Here is a 14,741-nt window from a genome sequence, read left to right as displayed (position 1 = left end):
AGATGCGCATCTAGCTGGTGTCATCTAGACCCAGCACTCTTTCCTGCTTATGCAGGGGGTCGGACTCGATGATTTATTGAGGTCCCTTCCGACCCTAACTTCTATGAATCTATGAATGAAGTGTCATTCCACACCGAGCATTGAAATGCTTCACTCAGAAGGATCAAACAGGATATTTCATGGTTAGACTCTTTTCATGAGCTTGCCATCAGTCCCATGGCAGTGGGCTGGACTGTCCAGTCCAGATGTGATTGTCCAAATCTAGGCCAAGGGCACTCCATTAAAAGGCAGAAAGCTGTACATGTGTAAAACAGGAGCACTGCAGCAGTGGCTCCTTACATGACCCTTGTTTTCCTGTTCACACGTGTGCATCCTGCCATGCCTTATAGCTCAGGTGTGCTTGCAGCCTGCCTGGCTTATGGGCGTGTTCATAGGGCATGCCTTCTTGTAGCCCTAAGAAGCCCTAAGGTCACGATGGCCCCTCAGTTGGAGCCTGCAGGCCCAAGACAAGGAGACATAAGAAGAGGCTGCAGAAACCTAGAAGGAATGAGAAACCACTTACATGCTCAGAGAGGCAGAGGCACCAATGCTGGCCTCCTGTGGGCCCATCCCAGATCAAGGAGGGAAGGATGTGGGGAGGGGATGACAGGGGTGGATGCAGAGGGGAGGAGTCAAAGTCTTCACCGCCTGAGGGCGAAGCAGCACGGCAAGATCCTGGCTGGGTAGAACCTGTGGGAGAAGGGGCAGAGTCAGGGCACGCTCAGGGGCATCCAGGCCAGGCAAGAAGAAGCTAGCGGGCGTAGGACGGGGTGGCTCTCGGCTCCACCTCTCACCCCCAGGGAAGAAGTATGGGTTAAAGCAGAGTCTCCCCAGCAGGGCATGGGGTGCTGGAAGTGGCAGTGGCCTGGGGGTTTGGGGTGTCTGCGAGGTGACCAGTGTCCCTGCCTCACACCCCCAGTGCTGACACTGCGGCAGAGGGGAGGAGGAGAAGGTGGAGAGCAGCACAAAGGTGAGTGTCTCCGCGGGTCTCAGGCCTGAGGGCCTGTGCTCCAGCCCACATGATGATTGGGTGCCTCCTGCCTTCAGGCCAGTCAGGATGACCTGTCCTAGTACACTGCCAGGGCCAAAATGCCCTGTATGGACTGTCTAGCTCTGCAGCTGGCCCCTCATTGTTCATTTCTGGGTCTGAATACCCTGCTGCCAGGGGTTCAACCCAGGGCTTGGAGCTCAGCCCTTCTGGCCCAGGTGCAGGTCAGCTAGAGACAGAAAGCCACATGTGTGAGGGAGCAGAGAGCAGCAGGGCCATTGCCAGGGGGAGACTCCCAGGGCTGGGACATGGGCAGGGGCTGCAGGGCCAGGACCTCGCCCAGAGTGGGGAGCCCATGCGGGCCAGTCCTGTTCCCCTTCCCCAGGGAACTTGCTGGTGAAGAGCAGGGGGTGACAGCTGCAGGGGGCATGGAGCTGACGCTGTCCAAATTGCACCTTGGGCTTGGCCTGCTAGCCAAACCTGGCAGGAGGGGAGGGCACGCAGCCCTGTAGCATGTCATGCTGCCCAGCCCTTATTGCTCCCATGGCGGGCACGTGTCCAGGTCCCTCCCAGGGTGCTGCAGCACAGGCGCACCTGGGTTAGCTTCTCCCACCAGAGCTTCTGCAAAGAAACACAGCCCTGAGCTGGAGGATGGAAAGAGGAGCCTGACTGCTGAGAGCAGGGACAGGGCATGATGCCGAGTGCTGGGCCCTTGCACAACCTGAGCCCCTGCTGGCAACCTGTCACATCTCCCAAAAGTCCCCGTGACGGGCCGTGTGGTGTCCCCCGTGCCGCCCCCACGGCTGAACAACAAAGGGCACTCACCTCTGCACTGGCGCTCACTTCCGAAGCCCAGATAATAAACTGGATAAAAACTACCTACCTAACTAATTATCTAACGAACTAAATAACGAACTAAAGAACAAACAATCTAACTAATGAATTAATGAACTAACTAATAAACAAACTAGCAAATTAACAACTAACTAGCGAAGTGACACACTAACAAACTAACAAATAAACCGACTAACTAATTAACTAATGAAATAATAAACTAATTAACTACAAAACTAAGCAGCTAACTAAACAACATAACTAAGAGCATGAGGGATGAGGAAGGACAACCGGCTCGGGGGAAGGGCAGGAGAGCAGTGGGCGGAGCCAGTGCCTGACACTGAGGTTTGGGATTGTGATGTCACTGTGCATCGATTAGCACTGTTGCCAGGGCAACCAGGGGTCTCCTTCCCACACAGGCAAGGTGCAGAGTCCTGGAGCTGTGGGATCCTTTGGTGTGGCCTGGCGTGGCCTAGGCATGTGTCCTCGAGGAAACACAGGTCTAATAGTCCTATGGGTACTTGACCCAATACAAGAACTTGGGGCACTTCCCCAAATCGGGGGCAAAAAGAATAGTCTCCCTTAGACCTTAGGCTTTCCTCTCCCCCATCTCAGGTGACCAGAGGGAGCACACCCTAGGTACCAGGCTTTTGTCACGTAGGCAGGGTGGACAATCCCCGCTCCCTTAGGAATTTGACCCCGGTGTCCCAAGCTGACCGGGACAGATTTCTGGAGAGAGACACAGACGGTGGCATTTCTGCCACAGGCTCTCTGACATCAGGAACAATCAGGACAGGGGGAGAGGTATGGTGCTTTTGGTGCTGTTAGTTTTGAGCATGGGATCAGAGCTGGATGGGAACTGGGTGGTGATCTAGGCAGGTCAGGATGACCCATGATGCCCACCCCACAGGGTGCCAGTGCCCTATACCAAGCAGTTGTCTCCTGTGTCAGTCCCTCATCATCTCAGGGCCTCTGGATCTCCCGGTTTGTGCCTGTGACAGTGATTCTTTCTCCCTCGGTGCAGCACTTTGCACTTGACTTTATTAAACTGCATCCGATTCTGTCTACGATCCATCTCTGAACAGTTACTTCTTGTGCAATCAGGAGCAGATGCAGCTCTCAAGGAATGGAGACAGGGACCCAGGCCAGTCAGTCCCCCACCATTGAGGCCAGCCCCCAGGCAGAGGGCACCCAGCATGAAGACACCTCCACCCAGACCAGGACCCTCTGCCTGGCTGAGGTGGGGTGCCAGGCTGACCCCCTGCTGAAGTTGGAGGTGAACACCCAGACCAAGGGGCATCACTGTCTAAAATAGACAAGACAGGGGAAAGGTCTGATGCTTTTCCTAGCGTTAGCTTACTGAGCATGGGATCTGTGTGAGGAGTGGAGGGAGGGCTGGTGCCAGGTCCTGGGAAGGCTCTAGCAGGTTAGGAGAAGGATGTGTTGAGATCCAGGACTCCTGGGTTCCTTCCCAGCTCTGGAGGCCTTGGGAGAGAAGAGGTGAGTGAAGGGGAAATGCCTAGTGTATCTTCAGTAAGTGCCTTGCCCGCAACTCCCTCCAGCGCCCTGTGTATCTAGGTGGGACAGGGCTGGGGAAGGGGCTTCACAGGCCTGGGCTCTCTGGGCTGGAGGTCCTGCCTGTAGTGTATATCCAGATTGCACCGAGGGAGCAGTTGCAGGCCCTGGCAGCACAGAGGGAGGAAGGGAGATGGGTCTGGCAGGGTGCTGAGGGCCGGTCCCTGGTACAGAAGCAGTGGTGGAGAGCATGGGGTGGTGGAAGTGGCAGGGATGTGGGGGTTTGGGGTGTCTGCGAGGTGCCCAGTGTCTGAGCCGCTCTCCCCAAGTGCTAACACTGCAGCAGAGGAGAGGAGGAGAAGGTGGGGAGCAGCGAGAAGGTGAGTGTTCCCCCTGCACCGTAGCAGGCCCCAGGACCGAGGGGCTGCCCCTCCCCAGCCCACATGATGATCGGGTGCCTCCTGCCTCCAGGCCACTCAGGATGCCCTGTCCTGCCTGTCTGCCAGGGCCCTAGTGCCCTGTGTGCACCAGCTATCTCCTGTATTGGCTCCTCTTTGCCCACCTCTGGGTCCAAGGACCCTGTTGCAGGGGTTCACCCAGCGGTTTCGAGGTCAGAGCTTATGGCCCAGGTCAGGCACGCAGGGGACAGAAAGCCCCACTGAGCCATGTGTGAGAGCCGTGTCCTGCTCCCTGCTGAGGAGACTGTCCTTTACCCCATGGTTGTTCCTGGGTATGAGCAGAGGGGCCAAGATCCACCCCTGGCCCACTCACACAAGTTTCTTCTCATCAGGACTGCACCCCACTGAGCATGCCCTGACTCTACCCCTTCTCCCACAGGTTCCAGCTGGCCGGGATCTTCCCCTGCAGAAGGCAAACAGCTGAACTCCTCCTTTCCCCTTCCAGCCCTTTCATCCCCTCCCTCCATCCTCCCGTGCCTGATCTGGGAATGGGCTCACAGGATGTCAGCTTTGGTGCTTCTGCCTCTCTAAGCATGTAAGTGGTTTCTCATTCCTTGTAGGGTTCTGCAGGTTCTTATGTCTGCTTGTGTTGGGCCTGCACGCTTCAACTGAGGGGCTGTCATGACATTATGGCTTCTTAGGGCTACAAGGAGCCATGCCTTATGAATGCGCCATATGAATACAGGCTTAGACATTTTTGTGGATGGCTGCAGCTTTTATGAGGAAAGAAAATGCTCGTGCCCACAGGTCATCAGTCAGACAGCCCTGGGGAAGATGAATTAAGCAGGCTATATGCAGGCTGATCCATCCCTTGCCACTCCAACTCCCAGCCTATCGTGTCTTCATTTGCTTCTGGCATTCAAAGGTCTAGGAAATCTTAATGCTGGGATTTCCCACCTCACTCTCATGTATCCTTGTAACAGGTGCCTGCCCTCTGCACCTAGGCACTCTGGCCCTGGTGGTTATCCCTGCAGCTGCCATTCCCTCTCTACAAACAGGCAGGCATTCATCCCTCAAGTGGGCTGGGGAGGGACAGCGGGACACTATTTGAGCTGTGTCCAAAATTACATTTGAAAAACTCTGGCTGGAGTGGGAGGGGATCTTGGTTTTTTCTCTTTTGCTGAGTACCCTGACCCAGTTCTGGCCTCTCCTCTTGCAAGCACCAACCCCACAAGATCCTTTCCCAAAGTTTAGGGCCATGGGCAAGGTGTCTGTGTGCATGTCTGCAATACACTGGCTACTAACAATGGCTCCCGGACAGAAGCTGTACAGTAGGGGTGTGTGAAACAGGCCCTACTCGATTCGGCTTCAGCCCATATAAGGGACAGTGATTTGATTCGTTTATTCGGGTCCCAGTCTCAATTTGTTTCAGCCAAATCTGTATGTGATGATTCAGTGCTGATTCAGAGAATCAGCAATTCAGACATAGACACAGCTTTAAATGTTGTTTCTACATACGTCGAGGTACCAGGCGTGGCTCGTGAATGCTGCGAAGCTGGGGCGGACGGATCGTCCCACAGCAGCGCAGATGTCCTTCTGGTCTACTTCTGAGTCTGCTGCTGAGCAGGTTGGGGAGCTCCCCGTGCTTCTGGGGGACAGTCCATGTGCCCCAGCATCATAGCATTCACAGGCTGCCTGCTACCTTGAGTTATGTAGGAAAAACACGTGTCTATGTCTGAATTGCTGAATCTTTCCATATCTCTCTGAATCGATTCAGAGGGTTCCAATTCAATTCGGAGAGGTTGAAGGGTCCTCTGATTCGATTTGGATTTGGAGATTCAGCTGCAGAATCAGGTTGAATCTCTGCTGAATCGAATCAGGGACCAAGGCCTCGTGCACCCCTAATGCATAAGTATCAGTTTTGCTCCTGACACCTAGCTCATATTGCCTTTCCTGACACACACTGGACTAAGGAAGTCTTGTGGGGTCTTTGTCACATATATTGTTGTGATTAAGCAAGCAAAGTGGCCTATGTTCAAGCCTGCAGTTCTAGTTGATGACCTTTGGGGCAGGGGACTCAGTGTGAGCATATGTTACTTTGATTAGTTTCCCTGCCCCGATACTGGATGTTTTTTTTTTCTTCACCTGGATATCTATATAGAGCCCATTCCTGGTGACTTAAGCAGTTCTCTTGGCAGGAAGCATGGGCTTCACAGAAGCTTTCTTGACCTGGATCCCTGATCTGAAAGCTTTCAGAAGAATTAGTTAGGTGTGAACATGACAGGATACTTGTTGCTTCTCTTAGGACCTGGGCCCTCAGACAAGGAAGCCGTGAGAGTTGCCCTCCGCCTGGTGCCTGCATTCAGACAAGGCCTGGAGGAGTCCTGATGTAGTTGGGAAACTCTACGGACATTGTTCTTAAAACCCATAGGGGCTAGGGACCTCCTGGGGACCCCTCTGTCACTGATGCTTCTGCCTATAGTGATGGCCAAAAACCTATTTTTCTCATCATGACCAATTGTTAAAGGGAGTAGATGTCCCCTTAAGCTGACTTGATCAGATGGAGGTTCCAGGACAGGGAAATTTCCCTAAGTGGTAGAATAAAATCTGAGAAAGGCCCTGAAGACATTTTGACCCACTAGGAAGAGAGCCTCCCCGCATAAGTGCATTGCAGGAAAGCAGCACACTGGCAGAAAGCTGACATACAGAGAGATGGGGATCTGGACCCTCTTTCACTTCACGCACTTAAATGGCATGTATGCAGCCATGCAACTACAGTGACAGGCTAGCAGCAACATATATCTGGCAACTGTTCATCCTCTGGATTATGGTGTATACGTGAGGTCACCCAGACCTGTGGTGCATATGCCTAGGGAGGAGTTTCTGGAGGAGTGGAGGCTGCCCAAAGCTTCCATTCTCCATTTAGGCCACTGAGACAATCCAAAGGCCAGACCGAGTCCAGAGCTTTGGTGCCTTCAGCAGCAATATGTACTTGCTCCAATACGTATGTGCAACCCCAAATCTCCATGAAATCCAACAATATAATTGTGGATGCTGCAGGAGAATGTCTGGTGGTTAAAGCACATGGTTAGTGAAGAAGGGATGTAGCCCATATTACGCAGGAGGACTTTGATCCTGCACCTCTTGTTTCCCACAACCAACCCAAGCCACCAGGTCATAGGGCGGGAATCCTGTGGCTGTTTTCCAGCTTCAGGCCCCAGTAGAAGCTGATCCCTTGGGCAGTCAGAACATGCGAGTTACATAGGGCCAAGCAAAGCAACAAGCTGAAGGGTAAGGCTGCTCCTTGGGTTGTTTTGGCAATCTGGGATTTTGCCCCATGCCTTTCCTTCCATGCGGGAGAAGCTTCTCTCTCAATAGGCATTTAAAAATCAAGTGTTGCATATCCTTGACACAGCCTACATGGAAGGAAAGGTCCAGAACTTGAGGAAATGTCCTGCCTGTGGCCAGCAAGGCCTGCCAGACTGGAGCTGAAGGGCTTCCCCAGAGCCGAAGAGCAAGGCCAGGGTGTCCCAGGAAAGACAAAAAAGTATCTTGCAACAGGGAGCAGGGCACAGAGGTTGCATTTCCCGGGGGCCTTCTCTCTGCCCCCCAGCCTTTTCCTTCAGAGGGTTGGGGTAATGGGGCCTGAGCTTGAGGTCTCCCTGTAGATGGAGCTGTGCAACCCTGGAGGGGCAGGCAGGGCCTTGGGGGTTGGGGCCTGGGCTGGGCTCAGCTCCTGCCCTTAGTTCATGCTGAGCTGGGAAAAAGTGCAGGGCAGGAGCCTGAGATGCTTGTTGGATCTCTTCAGATGCTGCTTCATAAATTTCATAGGCATTTGGGCTGGAAGGGACCCCGGAGGATCATCAAGTCCAGCCCCCTGCCACAGGGGCAGCAAGTCAGCAGGGATCATAGGATCCCAGCAAGATAAGCATCCAAATGTGCCTTGCAGGCGTTCGAAGTGGGTGCTTGAACCACCTCCGGCAGCAGTCTATTCCAAACCTTGGGGGCTCGAACAGTAAAGAAGTTCTTCCTTATGTCAAGTCACGGAGGAGTTTGTGATCGTTCAATCTTGTCCACCCTTGGGGCGCTGTGGTGAACAGACGTTCCCCCAGATCCTAGCGAGCACCCCTGAAAAACATACAGGTGGCCACGAGATTGCCCTTGAGCCTGTTCTTTCCAGGCTGAAGAGTCCCATGGTTCTCAGCCCCTCATCATAAGGTCTGTTTTCCTGACCTCTGATCATGCGCGTGGCTTTCCTCTGCACTCTCACAAGCTTCTCCACATCCTGTTTGAATTGTGGAGCCCAAAACAGGATGCACTACTCCAACTGCGGCCTCACCAAATGTGCAGCCCCCACTCTGTTCCCTGTCACCATGTCCCCGGTGCAGTAATGCATGGTGGTGCAATGCTGTGTTACAGAATAATGACACAGAGCAGAAATGTGTGTGTATCTGTGTGTGTGTGCCTGTGTGTGCGTGCCTGTGTGTGTGTGTGTTACAGAATAATGATAGAGAGCAGTAGTGTGTCTGTTAGAGAAGAATGAGGGACTTAAATGACTTCCTCCCCACAGCATGTGGGTGGTAAAGGAGAACAGGAATAGTATAGTTGTGAAAACTAAGCCATGTATTTGTGTAGCCAGGGCATCTCATTCCTCCCTGCCCCATTCATCCTGTGTGTTTGTGTCTCCTGGCTCCCCACGTTCCACACACTCTGTCCTGGTCAAGCCTCCTTCTCAAAGAGTAAGGATTCTGTACCTGCTCCCCTAACAGTTTGGTGAGCAAGAGAAAAGCAGGAGCTCTGAAAAGAAGGGACCTGGGTACCTTGGAGCCAAGCTGCCATTGATTTATCCTGGGGCCAAAGATCCTGCATCACCCGAGACCATGGGAAGAGAAGACCTGCAGTCTCCTCTACAGGGTGAGAGCTCACTGGAGTGACCAAGAGCCCCAGTGTCACCAGGAAACCTGGAGGCTTCCTGAAGGGGTTTCTTGCTTGCTATAAATGGGGTTTGATTCAGGGTGATCCCTAGCACAGTAGTATGTGACTATGTCATCAGTCCTCAGGCTGCTCAGCTGCAGATAGTCCGTGCTGATGGACATGTCCCTGGTGATGGCAAATCAGCACTTGAACGCCCCAGCATGGCCAGTACCACCAGTATTGGTATTTATGCCAAACACTATCCACTTCAGTGTTTTCCCAGGAGCCTGTTTTATCCAGCATATGCCAGAATAGGTGGGACGTGGGAATGTGTAGCCAGAGGTTTTGTAGGTCATCTCTACAGACACCTGGGATTGACTTCTACTCTGGACTGGGTCAGCTGGATCTGGGAGCTGACATCTGCAGAGAAAGGAGAATGGGGGTCATTAACTTTTATTTCTGCCTTTTCAACATCCTCTTTTTACTTGCGGTTGGGTTCCTCCTTCAGCTCCCCCCAGCGGTGTCTGAGCTCCTTGTCACTATTAACCCTTTCATCCACAGAACATCCCATAACATAGCATGGACACGTATCCCTATTCTGCTCCAAGCACCCTAAGGCACAAAGAGATCCAGGTTCAGATTCTTAATGTTACTAAAGGATTTGGATGTTTGGTCCCTACTAGCAATGATGACAGTTGGAGAGCAAGATCCCCTGGTTGAGAATTAAAACTAGAATGTCTCTGTTCCAGGTCTGGGCCCGGATCCCAACACCCTCCCTCCTTTCCCCAAGGCCCTGCCCTCCCTGGGTCTCTCTCCCCTACACTCACCTGAGCAAGTTGCCAGGAGGAGGAACACTCCCAGACTTGCCATGTCAGGTCCCCTAATGGCTGCATGAGCTGCACAGACACTGAACTCTGCTCTTGCTGCTGGTAGGTTTTCAGTGAGGGTCGTTCTGTCCTTTATCAGGTCAGTTCTCTGTCTTGTTTGCATGTGGTCGCTGCTGAGTCATTTGGATGCATCCCGGCCTCAGGGGCCTTCTCCCACTTAGAAGGTCAGAGCCCACATGGGCACTGGGTCACTGCAGTGTGGCTGTGCCCCATTCAGGGGAGCCCTGAAGTGTGTCAGTGGCAGTAGGACCAGAGTGTGATCTCTAGAGATCACCGGGCAGAACGTGCACTCGAGTGTCTGACACTGGGGCCCTGCAAGGGAATGCTCTGGGATAAGAGGGCAGCTGTGATGACATGAGTGTTCACCCATGTTTTCTGGTGGTGGGCTAAAACAACCCAACTTGTCTGAGGTGGGCCAGCACTTCTGACCTAGCCACTGCTACTGTCACCATCACCGCTTCTTACAGCTGCTTAGCCTTGCTGGGGGTGGGGAGGGGCACGAGGTAATCACTTTCCCTTGAATCCTAGCCCTACCCTGCAGCATATCTACTACTCCCCCTTAGCTTGGTGTCATCTGTTAACTTGCTGAGGGCGTCTGCCATCCTGTCATCCAGGTCACAGATGAAGATACTGAACAAAATTGTCCCTTGGACTGACCCCTGGGGCACTCCACTTGATATGGGCTGTCAACTAGATTTCGAGCCATTGACTAATATCCTCTGAACCAGATGCTGCTGCTAGTTTTCTATCCACCTTACAGTCCATTCAACCAACCAGCACTTCCTTAGGTTGCTTGCTGCCAAAGATCACAAGCTTTTAGGTTCCACCTTCCTCGGGAGTCTATGTCCTCTCCCTTTTGTAGCTCTGCCTTTGGCAGTCCTTCCTCCACAGCCCTAGAGGTCTCCTCCAGCATCAAACTGATGAACTCCTAATGATGGAGGATGCTTTGCAGCCTTGGCACGTGCTTCTTTAGCTCTTTTACCTGCTCCCTAAGGGACAGCACTAGGAGGCACCGCTCACATTGCAGGCACTCTTCCATCTGGCCGTCACTGAAAGGAACCTGCAAGCCGCAGTCTCCACAGTGCCAAAGCAGGTCCTGGGTGGAGGCCTCGACAGTGAGCGGTTCTACCAGGACAGACAGCTTGCAGATGCAAGCAGAGGAAGAGCTCTAGCATTGTGACATCCTGCAGCCATTTCTCTGTGTCTCTTAATCTGCTGCCTCTTTCTTGCTGCTCCTTTTCCAAGCGGACCTTTTCTAGCAAACTCACTTGTAAGCTGGCCTGTTTACTGCTCCTAGGTTTTGAAAGGTCCCTTTTTCCTTACAGAAAGCTTAAAATCATGAATGCTGTGTGCCCCCGGAGGAGGGGGTGGAGCGGGCATGGGGTGCTCTGTGAGTTGCAGGAGCAGAGCGGAGGCAAGTGGGGAGCTGCCACATGCAGCCGCAGCACTGTCAGTGTTGTGGGGGCGGCCAGTGTTGACTAGTGGTCAGCAAACACCTGCAGACACCTGCAGCAGTGGCGGCGGCAGCCATCGGCTATCACAGACTGCCCGTAGACGCTGCCGGTGGTGTTGGCAGTGAGGGAGGGGTGGCAAGTGGTGACTCCCTGCAAGCGTCGCTGACAATGTCAGCCATGCCTTTTTGTAGGGGGTGCACTGCCACGATCAGGGGTGCACATACACCCGCGTGCACCCCCTACGCATCGCCAATGCTTACAGTGAAGAAACATGAGAGAATTTTCCAGGCAGACTCCCTGGTGACCCCCGCCCACCCGCCCTCCGGACTCTAGTTTTGTAAGGGAGTAAGAATTGGTCTAAGGTGTGGTTTTAGCAATGTACGCTAAATATATGTAGGTTAGATACTTTTAATTAAAGAAAGAGATTACCTTAAAGGCTCCCCTGCAAAGAGAGGTGCAGCAAATTGGCCCGTGAACTGACTTGCAAACTGCTTGCTCTGTTTGCTGCCTCTGCTCACACTTTTGATTCATCCCCTTCCGAGAAGAACACCACTTGTACAAATGTAGTTCGATTCAAATATAGTTTTAGACTTTGCAGTGCTCCAATAGTCAGCAGTGTTAAGATACTCACCAGCGGAAGCACCTGCTCCCAATAGGGTTTATCAAGCTCTGCAAATTCGCTCCCTTCAGGCTCTTGCTGACTTTTTCATTTGTCCACTAGAATAACCTTCCTTGTGTCAAGAACATCAGCTAAAGAGAGAGATGGCTGCAAGCGCTAATGATGGTCCCAATATACAAGTTTCACTCGTGGCAAAGTGTCCTCAGGACCACAGTTTCTGTCAAATAAGGTACCATATTCCTTTCTAACTTGAGTGATACACAGTTTTCTACCAGAAACAAGAGCTGGAAAGATTATGCACAGCCCAGCAATGCATCTTATTCTACATTGAGAAGACTAAGGGCAAGATAGGGTAGGCATCAGCACTTGGATGAGGAGTGCCTATAAAGGGAGATATGGAGGCCACATAATGGTGTTGCAGCACCCTGCCTAAGTCACATCCTTCCTCCAGGGAAGGCGAGAGCTGCAGGTGAGATAGTCCAAGGGCAGGGGCCTAATTAAAAGCACCAAAGCCTCATGCATATCAGTGTCCCCTGCACTGAGAAATGGCAGCTCATCAAATGTGCTCTTTGTTTAAAGCACCCCCAGAGCCATTTCTCAGTGCGGGGACACTGATACACGTGATGCTGGAGTCTGCTGGTGCACGTTTCGTTCTGTGCTCTAGCAGACTCGATCAATGAAGTCTGCTCCCATGTATTGGATTTCCAATGAGTCGGAACTGGCTCCTTGAACATCTATTGTCCCCATCTTTAAAAAAGGGAAGAGGGAGGACCTGGGCAACTATAGGCTCGTTAGTCTTACTTCGATCCTGGGGAAGCTCTTGGAGATGATTATCAAGGAGCACATCTGTGATGGGCCAGGAGATGGGCCCGCAAGGTTCAATTTCTTTATTTGCGACTTGGACGACAGGGTAAAGAGCGCCTTGTTTAAATTCACAGACAACACCAAGATTTGGGGTGAGGTTTGCAGTCTAGAATTGAAGGATAGATTACAGTGGGACATGGACAGGTTACAGGGATGGGAAAATGAAAATAGGATGAGATTCAATACTGACAAGCGCAGGGTGCTGCACTTAGGCAGTAGAAAGCAGCAGCATACCTATAGGCTGGGGAACTCCCTTCTTGAAAGCACGGTGGCAGAAGTAGATCTTGGAGTCATTATTGACTCCAAGATGAACATGGGCCGATAATGCGAGGACACAGTCAGTAGGGCTAACCGTACCTTGTCGTGCATCCACAGATGCATCACGAGCAGGGCCAAGGAGGTGATCCTCCCCCTCTATGTGACACTGGTCAGGCCTAGTTGGAGTACAGCATCCAGTTCTGGGCACCGCACTTCAGGAGGGATGTGGACAGCATTGAGTGGGTCCAAAGGAGGGCTACTCCCATGATCCAGGGACAACAGGGCAGACCCTATGAGGAGAGGCTACGGGACCTGCACCTGTTCAGCCTTCACAAGAGAAGGCTGAGGGGGGGACCTGGTGTCCATTTATAAACTTTCTAGTGGGGACTAGTGGGGTTTGAGGGAGATCTTGTTCCCCCAAGTGCCTCCTGGAGTAACAAGGAATAACGGCCATAAGTTGTTAGAGAGTAGGTTCAGGCTAGACATCAGGAGGCGCTACTTCACGGTCAGGGTGGCTAGGATCTGGAACCAACTTCCAAGGGAAGTAGTGCTGGCTCCTATCCTGGGGGTCTTTAAGAGGAAGCTTGATGATTATCTAGCTGGGGTCACTTGAGCCCAGTTTCCTCTCCTGCCCAGGGAACGGGGTCGGGCTAGAAGATCTCCAAGGTCCCTTCCAACCCTTCATCTATGAATCTATTGGAGCCCAATGTGATTAAGTCAGGGAGTCCAACTTTGAAATATCCAGGGGCAGCATGCCCCACAGCCTTCCCTTCTCCTTCTTCCCACTCCCAACACTGCATAGCCACGTACTTGGGAACCCCACCTCACCTTTGACTGGCCACAGACTTCTCCACTACATTGTTCTACACCACAGCACACAGGTGCTTTGGGCTGCTGGCTTCCTTGGCACTGTAATCTGTGCGTCTCTGCCTCACTCTTCCACCTGCCGGAGGAGGGAGGGGAAGCCGCAAGACCCTAGCTGCTGCTGCATCTGGAATTATATGGGTAGTGGAAGATGAATGGGAGCGTGTGAAGTGCTGCTGCTATACGTAGGCAAGCCCCCAGAAGACTTGGATCCAAATCCAAAGAGCATTTCCAAGGGTTAGGAAATTGAGAAGGGGATCCATTTGTAGGTAGTTCCTGTTTTATCTGCTTTTGTATTTCTCTCCTGCTTTCTAAAGTAAGAAATAATTGTGTTTAGAAGAACTACTGCTTACTTATATGATAACTGAGAGTCTTGGACAGGAGTTATTCCCGCTTATAATTAATGCTGTAATTGGGTGGCCTGAGGACAGAAAAAACTTATGCACTCACCCAGAAGGAACACAAACAGGGGTTATAAACTACAGAGCATCCTGTGCCATCATTGTTATACCTCATTACATCTTATTATATTTTTCCCTCTCGTAGAGCCTTATGTCCCTGGAAGCAGTTTCCTTAAAGTAGAGGTCACTAGATTTAATGTGCATTACATAATTCGAGTTAATGCATGTCCCCCACGTTGGCAAGTACTAGAAAAATGCACTTCAGCCTCTTGTAACGCTCCCTGGCTAAAGAGCACGATTTTGTGATGCTTTAATGAGCATATAAAATAGGCTAATGCATATTAAAGTGTACATGTAGATGCACCACCCATGTACTTAACTGATATGCAGATCATCCGTGTATGGCCTAATATCAGCCACAGGAAGAAGATATTTGCTCTAGCAATGTCATCAGCAGGAGCCATTGGACAAGTGCATGTACCTTTGAGTGCCTTGATGTCTCCTTCTGGGGACTTAAAGGGCAGGGCTGCCTCACAACCCTCCCATGCCCTTTCTAGAGATAATTTGTTGATGTGAGCCTCTTACAGGAATAGAGGGTTGACTGTGCAATATATATCTGTATGTATGCCAGAGAAACTCTGTCGCTTTAGGAGTAAATAAGCAGTTCACTTGGTAGGAGCTTGATTTTAGCTGAGAGACTGAAAAA

At 51.9% G+C, this 14,741-nt stretch overlaps 1 protein-coding gene and 1 long non-coding RNA gene across 2 annotated transcripts in view; both read left to right on the top strand.

Moving 5' to 3' along the window:
- LOC132250066 (scavenger receptor cysteine-rich type 1 protein M130-like) overlaps positions 1 to 14,741 on the top strand; it is a 339,402-nt gene that overhangs the window by 241,544 nt on the left and 83,117 nt on the right. The window lies entirely within an intron of this gene.
- LOC132250275 (uncharacterized) lies at positions 351 to 4,363 on the top strand. Its single transcript, XR_009461940.1, has 3 exons — positions 351 to 1,009; positions 2,966 to 3,137; positions 4,214 to 4,363. It is a non-coding gene; the product is annotated as an uncharacterized LOC132250275 (long non-coding RNA).

This window comes from Alligator mississippiensis, chromosome 4 (genome assembly GCF_030867095.1).
Source record: "Alligator mississippiensis isolate rAllMis1 chromosome 4, rAllMis1, whole genome shotgun sequence".
NCBI classification, from domain to species: Eukaryota; Metazoa; Chordata; order Crocodylia; family Alligatoridae; genus Alligator; species Alligator mississippiensis.
The sequence above is the reverse complement of the archived record's forward strand: the minus strand, read 5'-3'. Positions and strand labels throughout refer to the sequence as shown.